The following is an 8,061-nucleotide window of genomic DNA, read 5'->3' on the forward strand; positions in this document are numbered from 1 at the left end:
CTCTCGTCTCTCTAGCCAGCGAGACGAGTTTGCCCGAGTCTATTGTTCCGAAATAATGTATCGTTGTCCATGGGAGATTATTGTCGACCGGAATCATAATATCATATCAGGTAACTGACGAGGTAGATTTCGTGAATAAAAACTTGCTAATATTGAAAATACGTTCACACGGTCGAGCAAACGTCGCTAATTAACAACCCGAACGAAGCTACCGGCCACTAACCGTGCTGAAACTTCATTATCGCCAGGTATACTCGATCTCCAAAACAATCGTGGAAATAATACGCAGAAATAGCGCATGTTACGGGGCGCTTAATGCGGCTCGAAACGCCCACAGAAGTAATTATGGTCGACAGCGAGTCACTCGTTACGTAAACCGTGTCACTAACGTGCGTGTGGAACGACGATAAAATTTTCGTCGACGTGACATTACGACGTGAACACCCACCGCCTTTTCCTCTCCCGCCGAGAGAGAGAGAGAGAGAGAGAAAGAGAGAGAGAACTCTACGCGACACGAGCACCGAGGGGCACCGTCAATAAAAAAAAAAAGAAAAAACTATAAACCTTTTTTCTTCCTAACCGCCGGGAGTGCCGTGAAGCGCTGCATGAAATCCCTGGCGCTGAAACTGCACGAGCTACACGCGGAGTCGCGCTCGTTTGTCATGCAATGGCGACTGGGTATGATGATAATAATAACAATAATCGCAATCACACTTCCCGGAGCACGTGAGCCGTGACGCTGGCGAAAAAAATACGGCCTTTCCCATAAGCGCGAGGACGACACCGTTGGCGATTCGGCAATTTTTTTTTTTTCAAGTCACGCCTCGGACGCGAATCCAACGGACTTTTACTTCGGGACGAATCCCGTCTCGGAGTTCCCAGGACCCGGGATTCGCACCTTCAGTCTGTTTCAACAGACATCTCTCGATTGAGCGGTCACGATCGGCGCGATTGTCGTTTCCTTTCTAAAATTACCACAGACAGACGGCGAAAGAGAAGAGGAGAAGAGAGACAGAGAGAGACAGAGGGAGAGAGAGAGAGAGAGAGAGAGAGAGAGAGAGAGAGAGGGAGAAAGAAAGAGGAGAGAGAGATCCGAAACTAGACGTGAGAGTAAATGTTAGTCAAATCCAAGTTGGTGCAACCGGGCCTATTGAAAACCACCTGGCAGAATGAGACGATCTTATGGCTTGCGCACCTGACAAATAATTACATTCGGCGGAATCAGCGAGCGATGCATCGATTGTTTTCCCGTCTGTGTTCTCTCTCTCTCTCTCTCTCTCTCTCTCTCTCTCTCTCTCTCTCTCTCTCTCTCTCTCTCTCTCTCTCTCTCTCTCTTGCCTCTCCGTTTCTCTTTCTCGGTTGCGATTCTTCGTCTTTGACGGAGAGTCTCGAGCGCTTTTTTATCTGTTCCGCGAGCGAGCGAACGGTGACCGGCACGGCTCGCTTTCCCGCAAGCCCCGATGTACAAATTATACACCACACGCACACAATGTCGCGGTAACGACGCGCGGCACTGATCTCAACCTCTCCTCCTCCGCCTCCTCTACGCTATTTCCTTTTTTCGAAGTTCTCTCGCAGCGCTCTCTATAGCCGCGCAATGCCATACGGGGAACTAAAGCATCGAGACGGCGATACAACAATGACGATGACGATGACGATGGCGATGACAACGACGTAGACGTGGGCACCGAGAACGTTGGGTGGCGGTGCCGAGACTCGCTCGTTTTCGTCGTGTATCGACACGTCGACAGGGAGCGACGACGAAGAGAACGGATCATGTGCGCGCTGTCGTTTACGCGGAGAAACGCTGGCGCTTACAAACGACCACGGTCAATGCTCCTTTCCCCGAGCGCGTTGTAGGGCGTGTAAAATCGTACAAGAGACAGTGAATTACTAATCTAGCGTCAGTTACCTCGAACCGCCGATGTAATTCATCTTGCGACTCGTCTTTTCTCCCCACGTCACGCCGCCGAGAGAGACGCTTTCGTGGAGAGCATTTCGCTCCTTCTCTTTACTCGCTCGTCTTGTTCTCTCCGTCCGTTAACTCCGTACGGAGGCTCGCAGCGATAAATCAGAATCGACACGCGTGTTGTGTGCGATCCCTGTACAGCAGTGTGGGCTCTCGTACGGATACATTTCGTTCAATCCAACGTAGTCATGCGCACGGTTGTTCGTTCGCGACAAGCAGCCGGTTTATACCGGCGCTGCTTCTTGTCCCCGTGTATGCGACACGTGACACGCCGCCGCAGCCGTGTCTACTAAAACATGGATCTCGCTCTCTCAATCTCTCGCAGATAGCTTATGCATAAAAATTCCCCAGCGCTTATTATCCCTAGGACGGGAACACGACGCAAAGCACGCGACGATAGAGCACGACAATCCGATGTGCCACGTAAATTCCTATCGATTCGACGTCGTGTCCGTACAGCTTAATGCGACGACTTCCTGCGCACCTACGTCTTGACGAAGCTCCATTCACATTCCACCTGGAGCCTCTCGCTCTCTCTCTGTCTTTCTCCCTCTCTCTCTCTCTCTCTCTCTTTGCTTCTCTTCTCGTCGCTTGCCTGCCAGGCCTCGGAAGTTATTGTCGCTTACATTCGATAGGCTCGATCAAATAGTCAGCTGTACACCACTACATAGATGTACCGAACGACACCACCACTGTGTATCAGAATAAAATCGTGTTATTAATAAAGACGAATCAACTTTCGTACATTCAGTCTCACGCGAATCTCTCTCTCTCTCTCTCTCATCAATATTCGTCTTTGTTTTTTGCGAGGCTCTTTCTACTTCGACTTCGTGCCGACTTATTTCCAGCCACGGGACCGAGCAATCGATAATCTAATCTGCCGTTATCGTAATACGTTACTTACTTACGATCGGCTTCTCATCGACAATTCTCATCGCAAATAGGCGACGGTAAGATCCGAGCCCTGGCAGCCACGCGTCGAGCACTACGTTCGTTCGATACATGCATGTGATCGTCGTGCGGGGAAAATACATTCGGCAAGACGAGCGATGCGCGCCAGTCGCTTAGCTCGAGTCGCACGAGACGACGGTACCTTGTCGGGTGCTACAGGGTCTGCGATAACCTCGTATCCTGATCAGACGGCGAGTCGGCTACTCGGTGCGTGCATGATCCGTCGCACTCGGTCGGTCCCTCCGCCCCAGCCGTATGGGATACTCGTGTTCATCTTCGACTCGGCGTATCGGCCGGCTAATCCTCACCTAGATTAATCGACCCACTGTGATTATACCGTCGCACATTGTATATCGACTCGCGTTATAACGTCGCACCGGACGAAAGAGCTCGACAGAAACGGACGTCAGCTGAGTGCTCGGCTGTATACTCATGAAGGTACTCGAACCGACCGAGCGTGATCAAAGCGAGAACGTTCGTGTGTTCGTTCACTATACCGTCACGCCACTAAACTAAATCTCCATTTATCGAGGTCCCATCCGATGATGCCCGAAAGCGATTGATCCCTTTTGATCTCGCGCGATCAACGGACGAAACGATGCGCATAAACGCTGCGTTTTCCCGGCACGATCCTCGAGGGTCACGTCAGCGACACGGCGCGAGTCGCGAAAACGATCAAGCGGCATACAACATCGCGAAGGGTCGCTGGATCTCGCGCAAAGGTCCTCTTTCTCTCCCTTTCTCTCTTTCTCTCCTTCAGCCACGACGACCACGACAATGAACACTGCCGGCGGAGGAAGGGCGGACGACGCGACGAGGATCCGCAGTAGCGATCTCGCATAGAACACTGCGACGTGTCATGGCCGATTCATCATTATCGCGTATTACGTATATGTGTGTGGTATGACGGGAGCGCAACTTGGAAAACGAACACGCACAAAAACCGTTTTCCTTTCTTTTCTTCTCTCCCCTCTCTCTCTCTCTCTCTCTCTGCTCTATCTCTATCTCCCTGTCTTCGTGCCGATCGAGATCCCTCCTCGCGATCTTTCGGGCGATCGTGCTCTCTTTCTCTCGCAACTTTTTCGTCGTCGTCGTCGTCATCCACGAGAAACGCGGCTAATCGCGCGAGCTAATTGCGTCGGAGCGCGAGGGAACAGACAAAGGGCGCGCAATGCTTTACGCAATGGCCGCCGGTATACATGGCGCCGTGACGAAACGGCAGTTTCTCGCCGTCGGCGCGCGGTAAAGCGGTCTGCCATCGTTCTAGTCTGCTCGCATGGCGAGCGTGCCACTCGCCCTACCGGAAATTCTGCGGCTTTATCGTTGATTGCCACGTCCGATCGATCCTCGACTTCGTGCTTCTCTCTTTCTCTCTCTCTCTCTCTCTTCCCCTTCTCCTTCCCCCTGCCTCTCCGTCTCTCCTTCATGGCTTAGACTGTCAATCTTTCTTACAATATAACAACGCAAGTACCTAACTCAATTCGTTCACGCATCGGGAGAGGGTCGATAAGTAAAAGAAGAGTGACTACTGACTGCGCAAGATAAGGATAAGGAATGCAATGTACAGGACTTTACCGGTGGGTCTGTGGAACGCGCGGCGGGGAGGAGCTCGGGATTCCGACAGTGAAGGAACTAGGTGGGTCCGACAAAGTACTCGTCTAGGAGTTCGTTCCGTGTACACGTCCCGAGGTTTGCACATCGCTCATATCGTCATCTGCAACATGGAGGCGTACGAGTCAAATCAAGTTGTGCTTTTCGTTCTCTCCGCAGCGCGGGCATGACGGCCCGGCGGCACGTTCGTGCTTTACGAGACGGGACGAGAAGCGACGAATGGACGAGCGCGCGGCTGCGAAACCAAGAGGGAATTGTGACTGTGAGAAATAGACATGACGGCCGCATTCGGATATCCTGCGGAACCAACTCGAGCACCTCGTTATCTCTCTTCCTCTTTCGCTGTGCACGCGAGCCGCCTCGGCGACCGCTCGGACCGGAAGATCCTTGGAAGATCTGCCGGGTCTGATCGGCCGTGAGCGATCAGTGGACAACCGCAATTCAGCTGATCGACGATCGTTACTCGGCTCGAAGACACGCGGGATCTCCGCTCTTGCTCGTCTATTCATCGCTCGTCCGTTCGTTCCTTCTCGCGCAACTTGCGCACAGCACTGCGAGACGATCACGTAACATGCGTTCGCGGTCGCGACGAACATTCTCGGGAGGAAATTCGCTGATTACTTGGCGCGTGAGCTCGGGAACTCGAGAAAACAGGATACGGAGAGGTTCACCCAAGTAAAAAGAGGCATATCGGAGCGGCCTTGCCACGCCTCGACCGCCATGCTCCGCCATTTTCACCTGACACGGCCATTGTGACCGCGGAGGTGCGGAGAAATATGCACTTTTGCATTTTCGGTGGAAGACTTGCCGTCGTTCGACGGATCTTTGCCGATTCGCATCGCGTAGGTCAAACCTGTCGACGCTCGGTCGTTGTTTATTTATCTGATGCGAAAATTGTATCACAATTGTGAGCCAAGAACGGAAATTTAATCGCGATGTCCACTGCTCTCAAAGTGCAGGGACTCTAAGCGCGTCTCACGTGACTTCTTCCCGCCGTTTTGATTGGCTCCATCTCATTCGATACGAAATCGTGAATTTCATTGGACGAGCGTTAGTTCGTACGATTGCCGCCATGCCATTTTTTGTACATTTCGTCTTCGCACGAATTATATCTTGAAGCTTGTTCTGTTCATTAACCGGTGATACAATTTAAGTCAGAGATGGAGACATTAATTTTCTTTTAATAATACAAATCTGCCTGTAATGCTGCGTAATATTTAATACTGTATCCGGTTTTGCAAATCGAGGACATCGATTTGCTCTTGTAATTATCTTAAGATAATGTCTAGCCAATAAAGTGACTGTATCTTTTGCCGGAAGGCAATTAGAACAATCAACGTCTCCGATTTATAAAACTGAACGCGGCTAACGTTCAGTCCAGCTATTGAAAGCAAATATTTGACTCGCCGTTAAAAATACAAATCTGTGTTCAACGACGGATCTAACCTTTACTTTCGACTAACTTAACTGGACATTAACCGTGTCCGATTTTACACCTCGAAGACGTTGATTGCTCTGGCCGTAGAATTTCTGTCTTTGTTGAATCATACTACTTAGGTAACATTTAAAAATAAAGTTTCGTCTACCTTGACGTTGAATAGCTAGTTGAAGATAAATTCTGGCTTACGTAGAGCCGTGAAGAGAGTCTGTGTGATTTGCTGTTGAATTTTACCACAACGAGACATGATTCATCGGTAGAAATAGCGGCGGTTCGTAGCGGAGTCTTCGGAACTATACTTCAAGATGGTTGACGTACTGGATCGCGGTAAAAGTCTGCCTGGCGCTATCTGTCGGTGTTTTCGAAAAACTCGACTGATCGACGAAATCAACTGATTTGAATATCGATCAAGTAGGCTTATTTAAGTGAGCCGTTATTTTTATAGTTTCAAACACAGTTTCAAAGTCTCTGCCGTGAACCGTGATTAAATTACTGATAAATAAAGATGGTAATACGACCAAATGGCAGGTAAAATCTTAATTTCGAGTAGGATGAGTCAATAAAGGAACAGAAAACTCAGTTGTTTTAATTGCATATACAAATAGCGAATCAAATTGACTTCCATCAATAACTAATACTGGAAAATTTAAAAAGTTTCATATCTTTAAGTTGGAAAAGAGAATTTCAGAGAAATTTTAGACTCTAGATTCTAATTGTTGATAACAAGAAAATACTTGATAAAATTGATTCTTTGTCGATTCTGCAAATAAACTTGTTAAATAAATGATCCAAGAGCAGCTACATTAACGCAAACAAATTAAAACGAATAACGAGGATAATAATTACAGTTCCTTATATTTGTGATATCTTGCTTGGCTTCACATAATATTCAGTAATTTTATTTACAAATCATCGACCCAGTGCATAGACTAAACGTACTTTAGTTTGCTTGGGAATCAATTTATTTACAAAAATGTCTTCGGATCATAGAACAACCGTCAAGTCCGCAGATACATGGGACAGCATTTCGTGCTTCGCAATATCTTCCATTTAACGAAAGCGAAAGTATAATCGTCGTGATTGCACCTTTAAGAAAGATCGGAGTGAAAGTCCCTCGCATATCCTGGCAATAATTTCCGCACGGTTTTTCTCTCACGTTCACCGCTGAATATTACTTAATAAATTCTGTCGTCCTCGGAAATCAAGCTAACTATAAATACTTTTTCAGAGACATAGCTAGACCCCTCGGGTGGCTTGAACATTTGAAAAAGGAATCGCTCGGCAGAGAGACAATGAACGTCACGCTTGATCCTGATGGAGAGAAAACGTGGAGTACACAGTGCCTCGGTGCGAATTTTACTTAATTCCAGAAATCACTCTCTAAATTTTAAATTGAGATTCTTATTAGTACACGACAAGAAATAATGACTCATCAATCCATTTTCCGTATCTCTGTGAAGAAGCTTCGATTTCTACAGGACAATATGAACTTCCCCTGCGGGATATTCGACATGACGCACCTCTTTTTTGCGTTGCGACTATAACGTTAGCGTGACGTGATGCTTGTAACACCTTCCGCATGATACAAGTGGTCTGTTCTTTGTAGCTGCACTGTTGAACTGGTGCAATAAGTTAAAGTGAGACAAATATAAGTTTTCTTACTCTAGCTTATTGCACCAGTTCAGCAGTGCAGCTACAAAGAACAGACCAAAAGAATCCGCAATCGTTTCAAAACGGAAAATGATCCCGGTAGTGCTCGCATTAAGACCCATGCTTAAATGACTTGGATTCCTTTTACTCTTCGTCTAATACACTCTTTGTACACTTATGGACGCTTGAGATAAGCTTACACGGTGACGGTGATCGGTCGAAAATACAATTTAAACGATCTCATCTACGATCGCCGAGCGTCGGGCAACGAAAATATTATAGAAAAAAAAAAAAAGAAAATAAAACGAGATCTCTCTCTCTTTCTTCCTGTTACACATGTCATCGTACGGTATTGTTTGCAACATATTTGTTTCGCGATCTCTTCTGTCGATGTGACGAGTACACGCCGATTTCTGACGCACCTAGTTCCATAACGCTGTCT

The 8,061-nt window shown here is 47.9% G+C and overlaps 1 protein-coding gene and 1 long non-coding RNA gene across 9 annotated transcripts in view; one reads left to right on the forward strand and one right to left on the reverse strand.

Annotated features, from left to right (window-relative positions):
- LOC105184676 (uncharacterized) overlaps nucleotides 1-3,235 on the reverse strand; it is a 30,782-nt gene extending 27,547 nt beyond the window's left edge. For 6 of the 8 annotated variants that reach the window (XM_025302442.1, XM_025302440.1, XM_025302441.1 and 3 more), the window contains exon 1: nucleotides 3,063-3,235. The gene's annotated coding sequence lies outside the window, so the exon portion shown is untranslated. Of the gene's footprint in view, nucleotides 1-564; nucleotides 1,017-1,912; nucleotides 2,643-3,062 lie in introns of those variants that run through there. The other 2 variants (XM_019842090.2, XM_019842093.2) reach the window with 2 other exon arrangements.
- Nucleotides 3,168-5,843, forward strand: LOC112589382 (uncharacterized). The gene is made up of 2 exons (XR_003113515.1): nucleotides 3,168-4,609; nucleotides 4,691-5,843. It is a non-coding gene; the product is annotated as an uncharacterized LOC112589382 (long non-coding RNA).
- The last annotated feature ends 2,218 nt before the right edge of the window (nucleotides 5,844-8,061 follow it).

The sequence above is a fragment of the Harpegnathos saltator genome, unplaced genomic scaffold (assembly GCF_003227715.2).
Source record: "Harpegnathos saltator strain DR-91 unplaced genomic scaffold, Hsal_v8.6 scaffold491, whole genome shotgun sequence".
Lineage (NCBI taxonomy): Eukaryota > Metazoa > Arthropoda > Insecta > Hymenoptera > Formicidae > Harpegnathos > Harpegnathos saltator.